Raw genomic sequence first — 24,975 nt, forward strand, 5'->3', positions numbered from 1 at the left:
TTGTGTCTGACATTTTTTCTTTTAAGATAGAAGAATCATCCATGCATGCAATTGCATGTATCAGTAGTTTACTCTTTTATATTGCAGACCAGTATTCCATTATGTGACCATAAGATAAATTGTTTATCCATTTCCCTATTGGTGGACATTTGGGCTTTTATGATTTTTTGTTATTATGAATAAAACTACTCTTAATATTCATGTACACATCATTATGTGGATGTATGTTTTTATTTCCCTTGGGTTAATGCCAGGAGTGGAAGTGCAAGCTCATATGATAGATAAATGTTAAACTTTATAGCCAGACAGTTTTCTAATGGTTGTACCGTTTTATATACCCATGAGCAGCGTGTGAGTTCCAGTTGCCCCAGGTCCTCATCAACCTTGGGGTTCTAAGGATTTCATTTTAGCCATTTTAGTGAGTATGAATTGGTATCCCATTGTAGTTTTGATTTGGATTTCCCTATTGTCAAGTGATGCTGTGCACATTTTCATTTTCTTATTGGCCATTTGTATATCTTCTTTGGTAGAGTGGCTATTCAAGTCTTTCACCTATTTTGTATTGGGTGGTTTGCTTTTTTGTTATTGATTTATAAAAAATACTGTATTTTCCACATACAAGTCCTTTGTCACATACACGTGTTGTAAATATTTTCTCGGTCTGTGGCTTGCATTTTCATTTTCATAATGTTCTGTTTTATTCAGCAGAATTTTAATTTTTGATGAAGTTGAACTTATCAATTTTTTGTTTTATATTTAGTTTCTTTAAATGCACTCTAAGAAATTGTTGTATACCCAGAGTTGTAGAAATTTCCTTCTAGAAACAATATAGTGTTAGTTTTCTATTTTCCATATAATTTTTGAATTAGCTTGTTAATTTCTTTAAAGGAGCCTTTAAAGGGATTTTGTTTGGGATTTCATTTAACTTATGGATCAAGTTGGAAAGAATTGTATTTTAGCAAAATTCAGAGTTCTGATACATAAGTATAGTTATTACTTCTTTAATTTCTCTAAGCATAATTTCATTGTTTTTAGTTATGGGTGGCTTGCATAAATTTGGTTAAATTTATTCCTAAGAACTTTATTTTTCTGGATACTGTTGTAAAATGAATCATTTTGAAATTTCATTTTCTACTTGTTTTCAGCTTATGTATAGATATATAATTGAAATTTATAAATTGTTCTGTCTTTTGTGACATTCCTAAATTGCTATTGTTACTAGTTTTCTACGTTGAATAACAAATTACTACAACTTAGTAGCTTAAAACGATAGACGCTTATTATCTCTTAGTTTCTGTGAATCCAGAGTCCAGACAAGGTTAGCTGGGCCCTCTGCTTAGGTTCTCACAAGATTTAATTTAAGGTGTTTGCCCCAACTGGGCTCTCATCCGGAGACTCATCTGAGAAGGATTTGCTTCCTGCTGTCATGGTTGATACCTTTCAGCTGTGGGATACATGGCAGCTTGCCTCTTCAAACCTGGCAGTGGAGCGAGAGACCCTGGAGGGAGTCTGCTAAGTAGTCTTATATAATGTAAAGTGATCACAGAAGTGACATTCATCACCTTTGTCATATAATGTAATGTAATCAAGGGAGTCATTTGTCATATTCTGTTGGTTAAATGCAAGTTACCAGTATGGTGAAACTCAAGAGGAGAGAATTATAATAGATGTAAACACCTGGAGATGGGAGGTATGGAGACCACTTAAAGTCTGTCTACCTCATATGTATTAATTCTAGTAGTAGTTTTAGATTTCTTAGGAAAGTGGCCAGAAAATAAGACAGTTTTAATTTTTTTCAATGTGTGGGTTTTTAAAAATACTGTTACTTGCCTTGTTGCATTGGTTTGATCCCTTGGTTAAAATGTGGAACAAAAGTGCCTTGTTCTTGGTCTTAGAATGAAAGTCTTCAATATTTCATCATCAAGTCAGTAGGTACCCTTTATCTGATTGAATAAGTTCATTTCAATTCGAAGTTTTCTGACACTGTGCATGATGAATTTTATTTCTTTCCTAGTGCGGCCACCACAAATAATCATAAACTTAGTATATTAAAATGACCACAATTTATTCTCTCTGGGGGCTGGACGTTCAAAAGTGATGTGTCTGTGCTTCCTCTGAAGACTCTAAGGAAAAATTTTTCCTTCCCTCTTCCTAGCTACTGGTGGTTGCCAGTAATCCTTGGTGATCTCTGATTTATAGACATATGACTTCATCATGAAGGCATTTATAGTCTATGCCTTCATCTTCAAATGGTGTTCCACTCTCTATCTTTTCCTCTTCCCATAAGGACACCAGTTGTTAGATCTAGGGCCTACCCTATTCTGGTATGACATCACCTTAACTTGATTACATCTGCAAAAACTCTATTCACAGGTACCAGGGCTTAAGACTTGAACAAATATTTGAGGGGACATAATTCAACCCACTCCAAGAATTAAATTTTGTCTATTGTTTTTCTGCATGTATTGAGATGATTACACACTTGTTCTCCTTTATTTCTTGAATATGGTGAATTATGTTGGTTCATTTTCAAATGTTAAATCAATTGTTCATTCCTTGGACAAACCCCACTTATTCATGATGACTTGTCTTTTATATATATTACTGGATTCAACTTGCTAATATATGTATGCATTGCTCTTCTTGAAATGTTGTTTTAGAATTTTCTTTCCTTGTAATGTCTCTATCAGGTTTTGGTGACCAAGTCCTACTGGCCTCATAGCATGAACAGAAGAATGTGTATGTTTCCTCTATTTTCTAAAACATTTTGTATATACTGATAGTTTTATTTAGACAATAGAATTGGCCAGTTAAGCCACCTGTGATCAGAGTTTTCTTTATGGAAAGGCATCTGATTATGAATTTAATTCCTTTAATTTATAATAACACTATTCAACTTTTGTACTTTTCTTGTATCCATTTTGAAAAGGCGTGTTTTCAAGGAATTTTTCATTTCACTAAGGTTACTAAGTATTTTGCCCAAAAAATATTCTCTTTTTTTATCATTTTCATCCCAAAAAGTCAATGGTTATATTCTCTCCATCATTTCTGATATAAATATATTTTATTTTCTGTTTTTCATGTTTCATCTTGCTAAGAATTTATGAATTTTAAAATCTTTTAAAAATAATCAGCTCTTAGTTAATTTTCCCTGTTTGCTTTTCTCTGTTTCATTGATTTCTGTTTTTTATTGTTTTCTTCCTTTTCGTTTACTTTTCTTTTTATATGGAAATTTGGATTATTATTAAATCTTTGTTCTGTCATGATATAATCAGTTTAAGATATATATTTCCCTCTAAAAACTGCTTCAGCTTCATAAAAATTTTGATATTTTTATGATTATTCAGTTAATACAGATTTTCTCCTTTCCATTGTAATATACTTTTTGACTCATGGATTGAGATCAGCATTGTTTAATTTCCATGTATTTGCTGCTTTTTAAGATACCTTATTATAATGAACTTACAATTTAATTCCTCTGTGATAATGTATTACATCAGATTTCAATCCTTTATGATTTATTCACATATCATGAAGAACTTTCAATTTTGCACTTGAAAAGAATATACATGTGATTTGCTGTTGTTGGATGTAGTGTTCTGTAAATGTCATTTTCATTTAGATTTTCTATATTACCTTTTTTCTCTCTAGTCATTCTATCAATAACTGATAAAGTGTTGTTAAAAAGTCTCCAACTGGGTGGGCCACGGTGGCTCAGCAGGCAAGGACACTTGCCTGCCATGCCAGAGGACCCGGGTTGGTTTCCCAGACCTGCCCATGTAAAAAAAAAAAAAGGTCTCCAACTATAGTTATAGATATATCTACTTTTCCCTTTAGATTTGTCATTGTTTGCTTTTTTAAAATTTGAATTTATGCTATTAAGTTCACACACCTTTGTTATTGTTATGTGTTCCTAATTAATCAACCTTTTTTGATTATGAAATGTCCCTCTTTATTTCTGATAATACTTCTTGACTTGAAATTTACATTTTTCTATATTGACGCAGCCACAGTAGCTTTCTGATCCTTATATTTTGCATGATATATCACTTTCCGTCTATTTATCTTAAAATTTCCTGTGACTTATATTTAAAATATGTTTCTTATAGACAGCATATGATTGAACCTTACTCTTTTATCCAGTCAGAACATCTTTGTTTTTTAAATGTATTTTAGTCCATTTGTATTTAATGCAATTATTGTTGTAGTTGGGATTAGGTGCACCATTTTGCGATTCATATTTGATTTCTACCATCAATTTTCTGCTTTTCCTTTTTTTTGCTTACTTTTGGCTTGTGATGTTTTTAGTTTTTCCTTTTTTTTTGCTCTAATACTTTTTTAAGTATACCTTTTGTGTGTCAATGCATGGGTGTCTATTGTATTTATTCTAAGGGTATTAAAATATGCCTCCTTAACTGAGCGCAGTCTACTTAGATTTAGTTTTTATTACTTCAAATAAAAGAGATAAAAGAGTAGAATACCACAATATAAGCCCAAACCCCCATCCTTTCATCTAATGCTTTGATATATTTTAAGTCTACATTTGTCATAACTCCACAAAGTAATGCTATAATTTTTTTGCATTAAACATGTAAGTTCTTTTTTTTTGTAAGTTCCTTCTTAGGAAATGAAGTGTATGATAATATTTGGTAGTTATCTCAAATTTGATTTAATTTAATGTTTGAGAATCCTTAGAGCATATGTTGGGATTGTTCTCTAGAAAGTACTTGAATTTGTTTCTATTAAGAGCCCCTGGGTAGGACAAACCAGGGGCATAAGTGCCCCAGTCTAATTCTTGAGTCTCAGTTTCAACTACCCCATATACCATGATTCAATTTCCTAATCTCATTCCTAATATTAGAGACCCAGGCAACTCCAGGTTTAGTCTGCTTGCAACTCAACTTTTAGGGTTTAATACATTGTTTTTTATTTGTCACTTGGAGTTGTCCCTTATTTTCTTGGAAATTCAGCAACAATTTAACAATGTATATTTCTTGTGATTTATCCAAAGCCTAGTTGTAATGTAGTGGGAGGGCCTTCAGAAAATCTAGTTTATTGTATTTCTGGAAAGGCAAGTCTCTACCCTCTTTAAAGTAAAATTTATTGAGGTTTTGGTTTTATTAAAGTAATGCATGACCATTGACAGAAATCAAACAAATCATAAAGTTCTTAAGCCTCCCTTCTTCAATCTTTAGATATAAATACTTACAAATGTTTCCTTTTAAAATGTTTTAAAGTATGGTTATTATATAAATCATATACTCCTCTTTCTAGTTCTAGATTTATCAACTTTATAGAGGACTTAATGACTTTCTGCTATAAAACTTGAGGAAATTACCACTCATACTCTTCTTTCCATCTTGCTTCTGCCTACTAATTTATCTACATAATTACATTTGCATTTTTGAGCTCTATGATACTTACATTTTATTATGTAAAAATGCTTAAATATTTTATGCTTTGTCTAAAGGATGACTATTAATTTAAATATGATTTTAAAATCTGAATTTAAAAATCTGTATTAGGCTTAGTGTCTTAGTTTCCTGACTGCTAAAACAAATACTTTTTTTTTTATGTATACAATACAACAGATTGTCTTAGCAACAGGAGTCTACTGGCTCATGATTTCAGAGGCTAAAAAGCTTGCTTCCTCCTGGGTCATTATCTTCTGGCAATCTTTGGGTTTCCGGCTTTTCTGTCACATGGCAATGCATATGGCAATGTCTTCTTTCTCCTCTGGGTTCCATTGACTTCCGCTGCTGACTGCTCCCCGTGGCTTCTCTTTCTTTGTCAATTTTCTTTGCTTATAAGGACTTCAGCTATGTTGTGTTAAGGTCTACCCTTCTTCAGTTTGGGCATACCTTAAGTAATAATGTCTCCAAAGGGTCTATTTAAAAATGGTTTCTTACCCATAGAGCCAGAGGCTGGTACCTGACCATGCCTTTTGTAGGGGACAGTCTTCAGCATTGTTTTATTCACTATAGAAACAGGAATAGCATTTGGGCCAATAGTGAAGATAATATAATCGTGTACATTTAAACCATTAAATTCTACATCATGTATTAAATTGCTGGGGAAGTCTTTCAAGCATCTCAGTCTCATGGATCTTCTGTTAATTTTTTTTTAACTTTTTAAATTTCAAATCATTCCATTTCTTTATTGTTTTTTCTACCTCAAGATGTTTTTTCCTTCTTCTATTTTTTTAAAGCATGGGAAGGATGGTAGTGAAAATACTGAGTTTCTTTGCTTCTGAAAGTGTATTTTTTTTCTTTGTCTTCATGCTTCATTTACAGGTTGGATGTGTAAATAATTTTAGATTGAAATGTATTTTCTCTCTGCCCTTTGAAGGTTTGACTACACCACCTTCTGGCATACAGTACTCTTGTCGAGAAGGCCAATGTCAGTCTTCTCCTTTTTTTGAGTAAGCAACCTGGTTTTTCTCTTTCTAGAATTTTTTATTATTTTCTCTGTATCCAAGAAGTGCTGAAATTTTGCTTAGGAATGTGGGCGAGTTGGGGCACTGACTGTTCTGTTTCTTACAGATTGATATAATCACTCCTGTAACTAGTTACATCATTAATTATGTTACTAATTAATTATGTAATTATTTATGGTGAAGATTTTCTCCCCAGCCCACTTCTTTGTAATGTTAAGTTTTGGGGAGTCCCAGGAGTAGTACAACTTTTTGTTCTATTCTTGGGATGTATATGTGCCACCTTTGTTTATTCATTAATATTATTCCATATTTTTTCAACTAAGGAAGATATAAACACCCATGTGTCCACCACCAAGAATTAGGAATTTCTTTCATTTGTCTCAAATCTTTCATTTAAATAAAAAAAAAAAATAAGCATAGTAGGTAAAGTTGAAAGCCCCTTTGTGTTCCTTCACAGTCTTATTCTCCTTCTCTCCAGAGGCAACCACTAACATAAATTAGATTTGTATCCTTCTAGTTCATATTTTTACATTTTTATTTTATATGTTACCATAAACCATAAGGAATATTTTTGAGAATTTTCATCTCCATAAATATCATATTATGAATGGAACACACAATTTTTTAAATTGCTTGTTTTTACTTAGTGCCACATTTTTGAGATCTCCTTATGTTGATACACACACAAGAGACACACACTGAGTATCTTCATTTTATGTCAATTTAATGTGACTTTGGGAGTAAGGAGATGTCAGTTGTCTGCTCAATTCTCTGTCTTGAACTATGAGCCTAATTAATGAAATAAAATTAAAAATTAATGAAAACATAAAATAAATGAGTATAGTATTATGGAATATAAATTCGTACATATATTTAATATACTTAAGTATCTTTAAGTATGTTTAAAATTATGTATATATAAACTAATGAGATTAGACGATAGATTGCTTGTAGTTAGAAGATAAAGATATTTAGATACATACCACCAAGTCACAGTGAGGGAATGACTGAAAAATTGTTCGAAATACTGAGAACTGTTAGGACATGAATTATAAACTGTTCTTATTGCATTTACTCAGCAAGGAAGGTTATGTTTGCAGCTATTAACCGCTTTTGCAGGCTGGTTCTATGTAGACTCCAACTGAAGCTTTATTCTCTGTTCTTCAGGTTGCCCTTGCTACCCTGCAAATAAAACTAACAAAGGAGCATTCATTGACTCAATGGCCTTGCTCAAGACTGCTTCTATTTAAAAACATAAGATATATTTATTTGAAGTCCAGCCTGTTCTTTAACCTCTCAAGTCAGTGACTCTACAAAATCAGCAGTAACTAAATTTATCTTATAAGAACTGAGCATTTTCCAAGACTTTGCAAGGCTACTAAGTTTTGCATCTTTTCCATAGCACTCTCTTTCTATGTTTTCTCATTCCCCGCCCCCCACTTTCTTTCCTACCCTTTCATTTATCTCCCCTCCTCTTTCTCTTCATCTAGTCAGTCTTCTCTAAATTTCTGTTCCTAAATTTCAGAAACAGTAAAGTAAAGGAAAAACAGAAGTTTTGGAACTAGCTTTCTCTCTCCATATAGGCCTTGCTCAATGGATGATTTAACTCTTTGCGAGAAAAATGATTTGTATATATGAAGTGATGTATTTTATTGCCAGTTTAGAGTCTTTGGAGACAAATGAGGACAGAAGGGTGTGGGATCTCAGCTCTAAGAAAAAATGTGGCTATCTATAAAGTTTTTCAACCAGTTAATTTTACAAAAGATTATTTAAATTTTTGACATAAGTATATACCTAAGATGAGACAGCATGGCCTAAGGAGTAGAAAAGCCAGATTTTTTGGTTCAAATCATGGCTCCAACATCATTCGCTCTGAGCCTTTGAACAAGTTTCTTAACCTCCTTTTGCTTCAGTTTCCTCATCTGTAAACTGGAGGTTATAATGATACCACCTATCTTATAACATCATTGAAATTAATATTTGTGTAGTGCGTAGAACAGTGTTGATATATAGGAAGTACTACATAATGTTTCTTAAATAAATTTACATAAATAATTAAATGAGGAAATTTTGGACAAAACATAGAATGCCAGTTATATTACAATTATATGCTTTTCAAGTACAATACTTATTGAGTTATCCTTGAAGTTAGAAAAGAAGTAGATTTTCAAAGAAAAACATAGTTGTGCATAAAAATACTAGAATTGAAAGAAATTACAAGGACTTCCAATTTTAACTACAAAAAATCATAGTCATTCATAGTTTAATTAAGAACTGTTCAGAGTATTCTTAATTGAACGTTTACTTACATTCACTTCTTTCGATTCTAAGGGCTTGCTCACACAGTCGTGCTCCCCCTTTAAATACTTTACAGCCTTTTGTATTGAGTACATGAATAACACTAATTTTAGCTCCAATTGTTATATTTCCAAAGAAGCTAAAAAAAGTGTTAAGCCTGACTGTTTTCAAAGGACAGTTCTATAACAAGTAACTAGACTGTGGGTTGGAAAGTGATTGGTCTTATTAACCGGAGAGGAAAGTGTGGCCTGATGGAAAAGGCAAAAAGGAACAAGTGATGATTATATCTTACACTTTCATCTAAGGCTTTCGAAAGCACCTGGAACCAAATGTCGTTATTATTTCTTTAAATAGATAAAGCAAGTGAGATAGTGAGTTAAGTGGGTTTTCCCAAGGTCACACTCTAACTTACAAACATAGCGATAAAAATCCAATAGACCTGATTAGTGACTGCTCCCCAGCCAGCTGTGGTGTGGTGCCTGATGTGACAAGACGAGGGCAGGAAGGTCTCAGTGGCCTTCCCAAACCTGTCATCTTGCCCAGTGGTTCTCCTTTTTATTAATTGTTGACTATCAAAACTCACTTTCCTTCACAGCATTTCTGCTTAGGCAGAATCCTTGCCGGTTGAGAGGTTGGGAGGACAGGTCTGTTCACTTTTCCCTGGAATGCATTTTGTTCCCATAGTTGGTTTCTGAAGGCTTTGGGGATTTCCTCAGTTGGGAAATATTGTCATCTTTTAAAATTCTTAACCCTTTGGCCATGCCTCTAAAGCCAATAGAAGAGAAAGATGTATAGAAAGGATCCCCTCACTGTCCAATAGGAGAAGCTTCTTTCAATATATTAGAGCCTTTTGTATTGAGTACAGGAATAACACTAAATTTAACCACTAGCTATGTGAATCTATTGATAATTAAGTGTAAATTAGTGCAAATTAAAAATTCAGTTCCTCACTGGCACTGGCCACATTTTAAGTGTTTGATAGTCCCACCTTATCTCTCTCAGCCTCAGCAACCTCATCTCTAGAGTAAAGGGGTTGGATTAGGAAAATGTCAAGTACCTCTGGTACTAGAGTTCTGTGATTTTCTGTAGACTCTTCTTGGGTCTGGCAGTACTGTCTTTGGGTTCCGTTCTTGAACGTTTCTGTGAGTAGAGAATCTTAATCTTCGTCTCTCTCTCTTCCTAACTCCCCCCATCTAGAAGAGTTTATCTCCCTTATATGCATCGTGTATGTTGGAATCAACATTTGACAAAGAGTATGCTAATGTGTTCAACAAAAACTTTGTGTACTAAATATAGTTTTAGAGTTTCAAGGAGGTTTTCTTTTTCTTTTATGAGTGTTGGCAGTTGTTTTTCTATGAAACAGACTTCAAAAAGAGATGAGGACAAGTTCTATTTTGAGATAAAAGTTTTATCTGAGATGTGGAAATGACACTGGAATAAATGCTATTACAGTTAATGAAATCAGGGTACAAGCTGATTTTTTTTTTGATTGTATGAGGCAAACTCTTGTGAATTTCTATTTACAAATTCTGAGCATAAAGTGGTAGTAGAACCTGTCATCAATCAATCATAACCACAAGCTGGTCTCTGCTACATCCTTTTCTGAAGTTTTAAGAGAAAAGAGTAAGAAAAATAGGGTTAAAACTGTACAGTCTAGAATTTCCCTCTTATTTTCCACTACTGTCATGAAAGACAAAAATTTAATTATCCAGTGAGAAACATTCATGAACATCAGCTTACCAACTAAAACAAATGATTTAAAAAACTCATAAAATACAGAATTTTGATCTAAACCTCTTCAAAAAGTAAATGGAACAGTAGGACATTAATTGCCTTAAAAAGGGAAAATTTTAAACCTTGAATGCAGCAAATTTCCAAAGTGCTGATAAAATGTGCTAATTGTCTTTTGCTTGTTGTTTCCATCCCTTAACTAGGAAAGACTCTTAGCATATGCCTAGTCTTCTCCCTACTTTCTCTAGGCAAAAATTCCCTTGGAGGTAGTGTCTGACACAATCATTAAGTAGAGGTTTTATGAACCTGGGTGGGATCACATTTGTAGATGATTGATTGCATGATAGCAACTAATTGTGGGTCTCAGAACATCTCCAACATCTTTAAGGGGAATACTTTTTGCATGTAATCCATCAAAAGAATTATACTTTTCTCTAAGGATAAGCTTCCTTTGGGGTGTCACAGAGAAATATTTCTTAGGCAACCTTGCACTAGCTTCAGTCTGTTTTATTTTCTGATGAAAATAATCCCCTCGTTGTCACCAAAATACAATTTATAGCTACTAGGCCATTCCTAGCTAGGATACTTGCCCTTCAACAATATTGTTTGAGATCTTTTCTGGTTGCATGCAAAAATTATATACTAACTTTCTCCCATTAGAACCCTACTGATCTGAAAGAATTAATGTACTTAACAAACAAGCATTACTCACACTCCAGGAGTAGCTTGCTTTTGAACAGAGCTAATCTAGGAGTGAAGTCCCTCAAGCCTGTGTAATATTACTGTATTTTTATGCAGAGTATAATGATTACCCTATGTTTTTCCCACACCTATTTTTCAAAGGCTTGAAGATGAATAATAAGGAATAGTTAAAATAGCCATTAACTGTGAGACTATGATGATGCCAACTTGCCTGGGAGTCTCAACCCCATACCAAAATCCTACCCATGGTCTTCTCGTTTCATATTTATTATAGGGCAATGCGAATTACAGAACAAATATTTAACACACGTTTTCAATAATTCATTTAAGAAACATTTAACAAATATCTCCTGTGTGCTACGCACTGACTTAGTTACTGTGGAATTGTATACACATGCACACACAAACACACACACAAACAAGCATGCATGCATACACACATACATATGCATACACTCCACCCTTAAGGTTTAAGAACATGGAAGTCATCTAGGTCTCGAGTCAACAAAATCTCTGCCTACTTTGTCCTCATTACCACTGATTTGAAGAAATTTATAACATTGAGTAATCGTGAAATGACTTTGTCAGGAAGGTGGGATTTGCAATAAAAATTTACCCAGTCTTTGTTGCCTATTTGGAAACTTTTTTACATTTTGCACATTCCTTTCATATTTATCTCATGAACTCTTAAACTCCATCACTGAAATAAAACTGGATGTGTGGATGTTGTGGCAAACCCATATTTTGACAAAGTTTCTGTCCATTGGAGGTCAGGGGTTTATGTGGTGATAAATGGCTGAAGGGACATGGAATGGATCGGAAGGAAGAAATCAGGATGGGAAATGAGGAATGCAGCTGTGGCATGAAGCCAGCCAGGTTCAGATATAGCCAAAATCTCAGCCCAGAAATTAATAGTTAAGTGGGCAAGAAATTATATACACCTTGAGCTAAAAGTGAAAAAGAGACGTGTCAGTATGATTTCATCAGGCAGGTACCCATCAGCCAGGCCTGGCATAGACCCAGAACGCCTGAGTCCTTGGAAGGAGTAGTAGTAAAATCAGATAAACTCTTTGTTCTCCCTTTCCCATTGGAAATCAAAATACTTTCGCTCTCCCATTTTAGCTCAAAAGAATGGAGCCAGGGAGTGGAGAAGAAATCATTTTTGAGGTCATGCGGTTCCTTGCTTTCTTTTCTCCCTTCTCACTCAGGCAGACTCAGCGTCTCAGGCTCTCATGCTCTTTTCCACAGGCTTGAAAAGAAGAATGCTTTCATAATTTTTCCAATCACTAGCTCCAACCTCATCCTTTCTTTGTTTACCTTGCTGATGCGTGGAAGGCAGGTCACACTTGCTTTAGCATGCAGACACCACTCTTAACTGTCTTTGAGGCAACGATTAAGGGGAAGGAAAATGAATACTGTATATGCAGAAGGGAGAACACTTAGCATCACTCCCTCAACTAGTTAACCGTGTAGAAAAGTAATTGCCAGCAGTGATTTGGGACCAGCATTTTGCAGGCAGTACATTTAAATACATACATAAGGCTTTCTTAGAAAATAACCATGAACCCTGACTATGTCATTTTTGTATTCTTATCTAGCTTTTTCCTCATTTTCCCCCAGACACAGTTGTTAGGGTGTAAAATTTTAACATGAATACTCAAACTCCATTTTTTGTACTCTCACCGAAGTGTGATTAAACTTAGAATAAAATGGTTTTTTTTCCTTGCTATGCAAACTACAGTGCAGGGGGTGGGGAACAGGTTCTTTATGCTTTTCCACCTTTTCTGATCCCATGAGCATGCCCTTCATCAAGAGCAATATCCAAATTCTTCAGTAGACCTTCAAGCCATGCCATTGATCCTGAGAGCCATGCATATAAAATCTGAAATGTCAGCAATCACATCATTCAGTCTGTGACTTCTGCTTGCCTACACTCGCTTTATTCACGGCCAACGTTGAGCTGTACCCTTTGGTCTAGAAAACTATATGAAGTCCTTCAGAAACTTCAGCGAAGGAGAACATCTTCTGGAGAGCTTGTAAACACAGACTGATGGGATCTGCCTCAGAAAGTAATTGGTTGGGAATAGGACCTGGGAATTTTCATTTCTTACACGCTCTGAGGTGACCATCACGTGATGCTGCTTGTCCATGAACTACTATGAGGAGCACTGTTCCTGGCCCAAGGGACCACATTTAGAACCACCCACTACAGGTACCTAAGCAGCACATGCATGTGCACACACACACATACACACACACACACACGATTTGCTTTTATTTAAGGCGATGGATTTGGTAGGTTCATTTCAGCATGGGGAGGGCCACATTTATCTTCTTTACAGGAGATCTCAACTGCCTTTAAGGAAATAGCAGAGAGAGTTACAAGAGCCATTAGGCTAGACCATTGAGAACATCACTGGCTTTAAAACCCCAGATAAAGGAAAAGTTGTTAATGCAGACATCCATTCGGTGCTTACTAGGAACAGAGTATTGCTGACACATTGCTTTAGAAGGAACATTTAACACGTCTAGTCACTTGGTAATTATTAATATTTATTACTACTTGGATGAGACCCCCAGCATAGATTTACTTTCTCAAGGTTGGTAATAAAAGCAGATAAACTGATAAACAAACAATTAGTCTTTAGGGAGATTTTCCCCTGTTTACTTTGCTTATTACTTCCAACTCTCCAGTACTTGTGTGTGTGTGTGTATGTAAAAAATATATATTATATGTGTGTCTATATGTATGTATAAATAATATATACATATATATTTTTTCTAGTTTTGCTAGCTAAGTTATGAGGAAGACATAAATTACTACTTCTATTCTGTCCCTTTATTTGTGGGAGCTGTACAATTACATCATTAAGGTTAATTATGCCAGCAATTAAAAGTGACCAGGTTATTTGGGAACAGTTATTGAGAATGAATTGTTCCTTAATGCCTCTACACATGGATTGGTTTGATAGGAGAGCAGGGAGTCTGTAGGTCAGTGCAATATTTCTCATTGCATTTTGCTGTCAGAGGCTTTCACTCCTGCCCTTGAAAGGCTCAGAAGTACTGGATAATCCACATTATACCACTCCTTATCTTTCTTTTGGGTATTAGGTACAGATATTCTCATTAACTCTCAGCTTGTGAATTATTAGTCAGCCATTTACTGTACAGAATAATAAATTGTCCTGAACTGTGTGTACACACAAGCTATCAGGTCTGCATGTTGGCTTTCCTGCCCAGTGCAGTTCAGCTGTTTGTGGAAGGCAGTCTGGAGCTCCAATGGATGAATGTATTAATTGAAAATGGATCCTGTCTGGTTTTTTTTTTTTTTTGACATTTACCAATTCTCAAACAATTTATCTTGAGTGTAATTTTACTGCTGGCATGTTTTCATTTTTTAAATGACCAGAAACTTAGATAAATATAAGGCAGGCCTAATACTTTCATGTTTCACTTACATGCTTGCCTTTGGAAGCAAGGGATTCTTAATTGGATATTATATTTTCTTGGCATGAATAGTTGTTCCATAAAGCAAAATTTCACTTGCTGCAATATACAGAAAACTATAATTCCAACCAAAAAGCACTTAATCCTGCTGGTATGAATGAAAAATAAGGTGATATGCAGAAATTTAGCAGATTCTATGGCATAGCAAGTACTCAGTAAATAGGTATTGACTTGTGGATTGCTTGATTATTGGGTAATAACTTCTTTAAGTCAAGAGATATGTTTGAAATAATAGTCCCTTTGATCACACTTGGGTTAGGATCTAAGATTTGTGGTCACTCTTTGTGAGGCATCTCTCCAGGTGTGCAGGTCATATTATCAAGGGTGATCCAGGCTTGATGAGGTATCAGTTTTGGTCTCTGAATGGGAGGTAGTACAATGGAAGGTAGCTATTCTACTGGCAGAATGGCTCTCCCTGGGTAGGCACATTAGATGACATATGGAAATCGTTGAGGAAGCAGCCCTCACAATTTGCTGTTCCTCCCTGGGTTTGCCCTAATGGAAGCCTGAGCCATATCATCCCTGTGTTTTGGAGGCTAGGAAGTGAGCTCATGCTCGACACAGGTCCTTCTTCCCTAAAGGACGATCCTCTCCTGTTAGAGAATTTTGTCTTGCTTCAGCATGTGTATCATATGGCACCTAGCCAACCCCAGTAGTTTATCTGTTCGCCTCAGGGAGGAAACGAGGTCACTATTATATTGTGACACAAGAAGGGTGTGTGCAAATCACCCTCCTGCATTGACTCTTAGAGGAACCTGCTGGCCCTGAGAGACTTACGCCCACTACTGAAGCTGACCTTGCTTTGTCACTTTTCCATGTGAGTGGAGTGTGGTTTTGTCCAGTACTTGTTTGTTGTGTCTTCCTTGGTGACTGATTCTGTGGTAGCATGGAGCAGTCAGAAGTGTCTGAGCTCCTGCAGCTGGTGTCTGGCATAGATTTTCCTTACCTCATGTGGTGTGCTTTCTCCCTTGGTGGTAGCCTGGAGCTTGGGTTTGACAGAAAGCAAGACTCCTTTTTTTTGTCCTTTTTGAAATAATTCAGGAAACCTCAATAAGCATCCAAATGATATAATCATGGATGTATAAAATAAGCAGATGAAAAATGCCTGTGTTGGGGGTAGAGAGGGGAGGAGAAGCCTAATGATCTCAGCCCTGAATTGAAAGAGCATATGTACATTTTAGGAAAATTATCATAAACAAATGTTCATTCCCCCCCACCCCCGCCTCAAGTTGCCAAGCCTTCCAAGATTTGGCAGCTCTGACCTGTCACCCAGCAGGCATTCCATTCTCTTCCAGGCAGTTAGGGAAGATCCTGAAATGACTGTTCTTGATACTCATAATCACATCCTGACTATAAAAATTCCTGAATAGCTCAGGTGTCAACCTGAAGCAGGGCTACTGAGAAGAACCAAAAATAAGAATGTTTTGAAATGAGGTCATCTTCCCCTTAACTGCTGAATCTGGCAAGGGTAAGCAGTGGCTATGAGAGACTACTTAAAAAATATCACAAATCTACACCGTACAAGCATGGCTGAGTATTTGCTTCTCATACTTTCTTTGCTGTTTTTTTGTTCTTTCATATTTTGTGAACTGTTTTTTTGTGTGTGTGTTTTAGTGATTATGTTCATCAAGATTCTCCAGAGAAACAGAGAATATATATAATATTATAGGAATTATAGGAATTATATGTATATGTATTATATGTATATAATAGGAATTGGCTCAAAGATCATGGGGATTGACAAGTCCACATTCCATAGGGCAAGTATGATGAAAGTTTCAGTGAATTCCCCAAGAGAAGCTGGCTGGTCGAAGTAGACACAGAATTTTTTCTTTCTCACTGCTGAAATGATCAATCCCCCTTTAAGGCCTTCTGTTGATTGGATAAGACTTCAACTATTGCTGAAGGCAATCTTCTTTTTGGTTGTAGATGTAATCAGCCATCAATGCAAATAATTGACTAACTATTTAAATCCGGGAAAGGCCCTCACAGTAATAGTCAGGCCAGTGCTTGCTTGGCCAAACAACTGGATACCATAACCTAGCCAAATTGACATATGACCTCAATCATAAGTCACCCTCTTGTCAACCTGGCACCCATACGTATCTCCTTAGACTACACTTGAGCTCTAAATAAAAGCAGTAACAGTCACACTTTCACCTAACATAATTCATGTGTCCTACATATGACTGGAAACCCACTAACCCTTTCTCCAAAAGAGGATTCGAGTCCTTAGGTTATATTCACTCTAAACTTGATAGCTTTTAACTTAAATATTATACCATAAAGTGAATACAACTTATGTTATATGATAAGAGAATAAGATAATGAAGAAAACAAAGATACTTGTTTTATGTATATGTACACACATATTCATAACAGAACAAGGAAGAAATATATGTAATCATTATAGTCCTCTTTTTTTGCAACTGATTTTATTTAGAACCACTTTCTTCCACTAACCATTTCATATTCCCTTTATCCTCAACAAGCACCTCAGTTGATCTTTGTTCTGTGCCTGGTAGGGAGACCCAAATCTTGATTCCTGAAGGACCTGGCAATCAGTTGTCCTGCCTGGATTGGGTTGTTGCAGTTTTCCTTTAACTTTAATCACAGGGCATAGTAGTACCAAGACATGCCCCAAGGGATTTCCTATATTCCAGGCAAACTCTTCTTTACTTCTATGTGCAGTTGCAATCCAGTTTCCTCTTAGTAGTCAGGATCAATCACCCCAGAAAATATGGTAATTCTTTTCTTTGCTGGTTGATTCAGAGGCATGAGGAGCTCAAATGGCTGGGTAGAAGTCTTAAATTCCAGCTCAATGAATTTGATTATGACATAGGGCTGGAGAGTTGATATATCCCTGAGGTAGGACAGTGGAGGTTTATTACTGGCCTTGCCAGGTAAATGCAAACTGTTTATGCTAATCTTTATTAATAGCAATTGAGAAAAAAGCAATTGCCAGATCAATAGGTGCATACCAGGTACCAGAGGAAATGTTGATTTGCTCAAGCAATCATACCATATCTGGAACAGAAGTGGCAATTGGAATCACCACCTGCTTAGTTGAATATAATCCACTGTCATCCTCCAAGATTCATCTGCACAGATTAAATAGAATGTGTTTACTGCATGGATCACATAGAATTGAATGGAGATATAGTAGAATCTCCACCATTGCATCCTTAAAGTCCTTGATGGTGACACTAGTCTCTGCAATTACTCCAGGGATGTGGTATTGTTTTTTATATACTATTTTTCTAGGTAGAAGCAGTTCCAGTGGCTTCCAATTGACTTTTCCTACCATAAAAGCCCTCACTCCACAATTGGGGAACCAATATGGAGATTCTGATGGTGGCTGAGTATGTCTATTCCAATTATTCATTCTGGAACTGTGAAAATATCCATAGAACAGGTTCAGGGACTATCTGGACCTCTATGAGATGAACTTGATCTAGACTTCTATTGATCACCTCACCTCCATAAGCCCCTTTTCTGACTGATGGACTTCAGTGACACTTTGGGTCCCTTGCAATTAATGTCAGAAACATGTCTGATCTTTTTTTTCCCCCAATGCATATTCACCCTGGTAAAAGGCCATAGATGCTATTGGGAAAGGCTTGAAGGAAGATTACATACAAATATTGGCAGTGTAACAGGGTCCTTGCCAATGGGACTAGCCTTCCCTTCATTCAGGGTCTATAAACTCATAAGTCTGGAGTTGATTGAGGAGTCATGACTCTCTGTTTTTTGTGATCCTGGTTAGGCTTTTATTCACTTGACCTAGAACTTTTCTGCTTAAACAGAACAAGCAATAATTTAGTAGACCCTCCATTCATTCTACTTCTAGCTACCCCGTGATCCACTAGCCAACATCATAGTCTCTGCAAGTCAGACTCTTCTGATTACTACTTTCTGATTATTATTCTTATATATTAACTCTGATTACTATTCCAATTCTGATTACTGACTTTGCTTTACATTATGGTAGACACGCCCACCTGGTCTTTTGTGATTAACTGTGATACTTGATTTTGCCAAACCAGTATCTGATCATCCCTATTGCGTTTAAGATCCAAGTTCAGTGGCAACAGTTCCCATAATAATATATGACCTATGGAGAAGAACAACCACAGTGCACTTCAGAAATTATGGAACTGTTCTCAGAAATTTATTCTTCATAGACATGGTGAAAGGTATGCCCTATAGACATTCCTTGGGTAAGTGAGCAGGTGTTATATGATAAAGTCGTCTAACATCCCAATCTCTCTAAGCCTTTGAATCCTCTCATGTACATTATGCCAGGGCAGTTCTGTCATTTCACCTCACGTAATGTAGGTCACCTTGTTGTCTGTGCTTTAGCCAATCACCTGAAAAAAACATGAGAGTCCTTTTTAACCCCTTGACCACAACACTGAATCTGGAATAGATTCTTAGTGGGCCTGTAGCAATAAACTTAGCCTGATGTAACTTCATATTCTTTCTATCATTATCCCACACCTTTAATATTCATCCTCACACAAAGTACCCTCTTTTTTACCTATATAAATTGGAAAAATTATGCAGTTCTTTTGGAGCATAAGGCACCTCCACAGAAGTTACACTTTCTTTATTCCAATTTTTTTATTAAAGAAGTTTTAGATTTACAGAAAATCATGCATAAAATACAGAGTTCCCATATATCATTCTGTTATTAGACCCTTGCATTACTGTGGTATATTTTTACAAGTGATTAAAAAAATTTTATAATTGTAGTATTAGCTGTAGTCCATGGTTTATATTAGGGTTCACTGTTTGTGTTGTACAGTGCTATGGTTGTGGTACTCTGCTTTTGTTTTATTCTAGTATCATATATACAACCTAAATGGACTACACTTTATATGTCACATTTCGGGGTCTGTTGGGACTTCAGTCTGGTTAAATGTCTAAAAGAAAAAGGTAACTGGTGAAGGTGGGTCATGAGAGGAAAGAGCAGTGTCTTACAAACCCACCACTTCAGGGAATTCCATTATAGCTTTATCTGATAAAATAGGGTTAGTCTTTTCAGATGGTGGTTTGAGACTTTTTCCTCAGTGAAGGCAGTTATAGGGTTTCCATTAACAGCAGGATTAATCTTTACAGGTGGAGGTGGAATGGCATAGCAGATTCTTCTGGGCATACCGGAGGTCAGGTGGCTAACTCCTTAGGGCCACCAATACAGGTTTGTTTACCTGGTAAAGAAGACTTAGTAGATACCAGGACTTCAACATCCCCACCAGCATCATCAGTCCATATACCCTCCATTCCAATTTTCAGGATATCACTCCTTTCCAATTAATGCCTTGACTGTAAGAGTACAGCTTGTAAGCTTAGGAATTCAATTTAGTTGTAATTCAGCCAACTGCACAGTGACATCAGGGGTCTGGTTTTCAGAAATCTTGAGTGTGCGAGTACAAGAAATAAGCTTCTTCAGGGCACACATAGAAAATTTCATGTCCTTCATGTGGCACTTAAGTGGGAATTTGAAGATTTGAGATAATCCCTTTCTTTTACAATTGTATCTGACTTATTTAGGAGCAACTAGCCAACATCATTATACTTGCTAACTCCCCAAAACTCTATTAAGGTATCAAATACACCATCACCCAGAATCTTGCCTTATAAGCATTTGAGTAACAGTGTCTAATGGTGATATTTTGCTTTATTAACAATTTACTTCATGGACTATTGACCTGATTTAAAACTATTTATGTCCCCCAGAAAAGCCATGTTTTAATCCTGATCCAATCTTGTAGGGGCAGCCACTTCTTTTAACCCTGATTCAGTACTGTAGGGTGAAATTTTTTTATTAGCTTATGTCCACAGAGATGTGACACCCCCAATTGTGAGTGTGACCTTCTGATTAAATAGAAATGTAACTCCATCCATTCAAGGTGGGTCTTGATTAGTTTACTAGAGTTCATTAGAAAGGAAAACATTTTAGAGATGCAGATGCTTGGAGTACAGTTGCTTCAGATACAACAGAGACATGGATGTTTGCAGATGCTTGGAATGCAAACAGAGAGAGAGTATATGCCTAGACAAGGGCAGAGACCAGCAGACATCACCATGTGCCTTCCCATCAAATACTAAGCAAGCCAGAACCCAGAGTTGTGTCCTGGAGGAGCTAAGAGAAGGCTCACAGATCCTTACAGGAGAAACCGCTGGCATTAGAAGCTGGAAGCATCAGAACTGGGAACAAGGACCAACAGGTACCAGCTACATGCCTTCCCAGATTGGCCTTGCTTGAGCCAAGGTATCTTTGTCTGGATGCCTTAGTCAGAACATGTTTATGGCTTTAGAACTATAAACTTGTAATTTATTAAATATCCTTTTTTAGAACACATTCCGTTTCTGGTATATTGCATTCTGGCAGCACTAGCAAACTAATACAACTATGAATGCCACCTTGATCATTAGAAATAGAATCATTAGAGGCTTTTGATCTAATCAAATTAGGGAGCCAATTCCATAAACCCTAGAATCAACTCAGAAATTTCATACCTAATATTATATTCCTCAAGCATCACTCTTGATTTCAAAATTTATCTTAGGCAGGGTCCTCCAGTGGAACTGACAGGAATTACGTGTCCATAAATATTGTGTCATGTGTGTGTTGTGATTGAGAATTCTGAATTCCTTCCTGAAGGTTTCAATGAATTCCCCAGGAGAAGCTGGCTGGTTGAATAGAGATAGAAATTCTTATTTCTCAAATAAATCATCAGTTCTCCCTTTAAGGCCTTCAGCTGATTGGGTGACACCTCTCTCATTGCTGAAGACAGTCTCCTTTGTTGGTTGTAGATATAATGAGCCTGAGATGAAATCAATTGACTAATGATTTAAATCCATGAAATACCCTCACGATAACAGTAAACCTAGTGCTTACTTGACTAACCTGGACACCATAACTTAGCCAATCACAATGATATTTTAACTTTGCTAAGGAATAGCAAGGAAAAAGATTTGGGTTAACATATAGGCCCAACCTTTATAAGGGTAATAACACACAGTTGGGAGTCAAGGTGCCAGCAATACTAATCAAAGTGAGAGATCCCCAAGAGAGACATGGAATTAGTACAGGGCTATTAGAATAGTGCTACCTAGACCAATTAGCTGCCTCTGGCTTTCTGCCCATTTCCAGTCTGGAAATTTCCCTTACTTATGAGGAGGGGTTTTGCTTTATTTTAATTGGCAAATTAAATAATAATGTCCTTAATTCAAGGGCATAACTGGAAGGAACATGGATGGTAGATTACAGTGCTTTCCTGTACTGTAAACAAACCAAGTTAAAGAAGAATAAAGGGGAACAATATTATTTGGGCAGAAACAAAGATGGGTTACAGACCAAAATACCATGTTGCAGTTGGGCTACGGCCATCTAATACTCAGAATATTGTGATATCAATGGCAGTTAGTAGGCTGAAGTCAAAGTTTCTATGTTAAAGTTAAACACTGAAAAGTTGTCCTAAGGATTTAAGTATGAGGAAGTAAATTGACATCTTTTATGATCTAAGTATGGTACTGAGAGCATCATATGAGCAATGGCTGAGGAATGTTAAGAAATTCACTCAATGTATACAACTATATCAATGTTTTTGAATAAGCATATAATGAACATTCAGTGAGAAAACATCTCTGCAGGTTTTTGTTTCCTCTTTAGGAGAAATTTACTGTTGGCAAAAGCATGGTCCTTGATTTCAAGTAGGTTGTAGCTTTGAATGCCATCTGGAGAAATTTGGAATTCTTTATACAAGAAATTACTGAAACTTTTTGAGGAGTTCCATACCTATGTAAGAGCTGAACATTAGAAAAATCTCTGAACTTATTGTGAAAAATGCATCAGAGTTTGGAGGTCATTCTTGAGCAGGCAGTGAATTGGAGATATGAACATTTTAATTATGAGGAATTAGCAGAATATTCATTCAAGGATGGATGTAATAGTTGTTGGAAATTCAGGGTGTAGAGAAATGGAAGGTGTTTTAGAGATGGAAATGTAGACATGTGGAGTGTTTCACAGATTGAGCAAGAGTGAACATGACATTGAATCAATGAGCACATGTGACACAGCTCAGAATTTAGAACAGATATGACTCTGGCTTTTATTTTTTCCCCAAGTTTAAGCAGGACATATTTGCTTTTTTAAAACCTCCATTCTTTTTTGTACTGTTTTTCTGCAGGGACATTTAAACCCTTGTCTTGCTCACCGAGATTGAGGCTTACATTGAGGGACTAGAAAGAAGATGAGATGGCTCATAAACTCTGAAGGCCTCAGTGACCTGTTGACCAATCCTAGAATGGAAGTACTGTTACTGGAATGTATTATTGAATGACATAACTATTTTTAAAAGCTTGAGCTTGAGTTTTTCAATGTGAGTCAAGCAGAAGACTAGTGTAAAAAACTAGGACTCTGAAAGCAGAAGGCAAAGAGGGCAGAGGGTAAACATAGGGATAGTTGGTCTTAGAGGTAGACATGCAATATAGTTTCTAAGGAAGGGATCAGATCTGGAATTGTAAATAGTTATAGTAGGGAAGAATAGACATACCAAAAGAAAATTGTCAGCAGACATCAAGGACTGAAAAAATGGATAGCAGGAATCAGGGATCCATGCAGAGAGACAGATAGCACAGGTAGAAAGTAACAGTAAATACTCTTGATATTGTGCCACGTATTTTCTTCAGCTCAAGTTAGGACTGAGTTTTCTGCATTAGTAAAAACCAGCAGCCTTAGTTGGACAGCTCAAGTCTTATCAAGGAGATAAATAGGATCATGGAGGCAAAAAGGAGCTGGACAAAGCAGTTCTTGACACTCTCATTCCAGATAAGAACTTCATTTCCTGCTGTAAGGGAAAATAATCTTCCCTAATTCTTTCCCTCTTTCTTTCCTTAGTCTAGAGCTGTAATTCTTAGCTTGTACGTGTGTGCATGCAAAGTGTGGGAGACTGCATAGTGTGGGGGACCAACTTTAAGACTCTAAAAGTGTGTGAATGCTAGAGACCCACTTAAGAGAATTGCCCTCAAATATTTCCTAAAATTTAAGGGTTGACAAGACTCCACTTAGTTGTCTGCTGAGAACCCCCAATCTAGGGTGAGAATAAACCAGCCCTTCACTGGCACACCCTTGCTGCAATTTGGGAACAGTTAAAGTGTCTGCCTCCCTCATATGTATGTGTAGCTGGCATAAAACAATGGAATTGAGCCTCATGAGCGTTCTGCATGTGTATTTATGGGTGGGTTGATTCTGAAAGGTTGATTTTCTTATTGGGACATTAAGGGAAAGGAAAATAAATCACAATAAAACACCAGCAACCACAACAACAGCTGCCAAACTTTGCAGGCCTATTAACGATTACCCACCGTACTGTACACTTTACCTTCCTAAATAAATATTATTATACCTGTTTTACTGATGAGAAAACTCAGCATTGCAGAAATAAATTTTGACAGGTCCAAGGGCAGAAAGCTACATCTGTCTGACTATGAAGAATTCATCCTTCCACTTTTCCAGTTCTCCTGTTTTGCTTATGGAGGCACTTCTTCCTGCCTTTTACAGAACAAAAATTAACCTTAACATTTTGGAGTTTTTATATTCCTTGTTAACTGTCAAGCTAAATAAGGAATACCATTAGCCAATAAATTACCTTGTAAAAATTAGAAAAGTGCCCTCCTTCAGCTATAAGCAGTCACATGGCTTGGCAAGCAGAGTACTGGCTGAATTTAGCCTCCCTCGCCCCTTTGGCCAGGTGCCCTTGTGCAGTGAACAACCTGCCCAACTCTTTGCAGTAGCCGTGAGCCAATGTTCCCAAAATGCTTTCAGAGATGAGGAGCCTAGGAGAAAGCTTTGTTCTCAGGAAAAGCTGTAGTGTATTCATGACAGTTCCTCTGTAATCTTGATATTCAGTAGCTGTATCTTCTTAAACAAATTGCTCTGGAAGTTTACTCTTTTGAAAAAGCAAGTACTATAAAAATGGAAAGATAAAAGTCTAACAGGAAACCAGGGCAGATCATAACTCTGCGGCATTCAGCAAATGAAAATATATCAATAATGAAATGAAGCCCAATTTTAAACAACTTATATTGTCTTTGGTCCTCCAAAATAATCTCTTTCCCATTATTAAGGGAAAAACATGAAACTTTTTTTTCCCATTTCTCACAAATCCAAGAGTATTGTTTAGCTAAAATTGCTTCCAGTTAGCTATAATGGTGCATCAACAAATACATTATTGTTGGTGTTTATTGGCATTATTATTAGTTAGTTGTCAAACCTTGAAGGAAAAATCATGGAC

The 24,975-nt window shown here is 36.3% G+C and overlaps 1 protein-coding gene across 1 annotated transcript in view; it reads left to right on the forward strand.

Annotated features, from left to right (window-relative positions):
* The first annotated feature begins 15,244 nt into the window (after nucleotides 1–15,244).
* The window catches only part of HS6ST3 (heparan sulfate 6-O-sulfotransferase 3), an 80,586-nt gene continuing 70,855 nt past the window's right edge, over nucleotides 15,245–24,975 (forward strand). Inside the window, exon 1 of the mRNA XM_077155877.1 lies at nucleotides 15,245–15,491. The gene's annotated coding sequence lies outside the window, so the exon portion shown is untranslated. The remainder of the gene's footprint in view (nucleotides 15,492–24,975) is intronic.

The sequence above is a fragment of the Tamandua tetradactyla genome, chromosome 4 (genome assembly GCF_023851605.1).
Source record: "Tamandua tetradactyla isolate mTamTet1 chromosome 4, mTamTet1.pri, whole genome shotgun sequence".
Classification (NCBI taxonomy): Eukaryota; Metazoa; Chordata; class Mammalia; order Pilosa; family Myrmecophagidae; genus Tamandua; species Tamandua tetradactyla.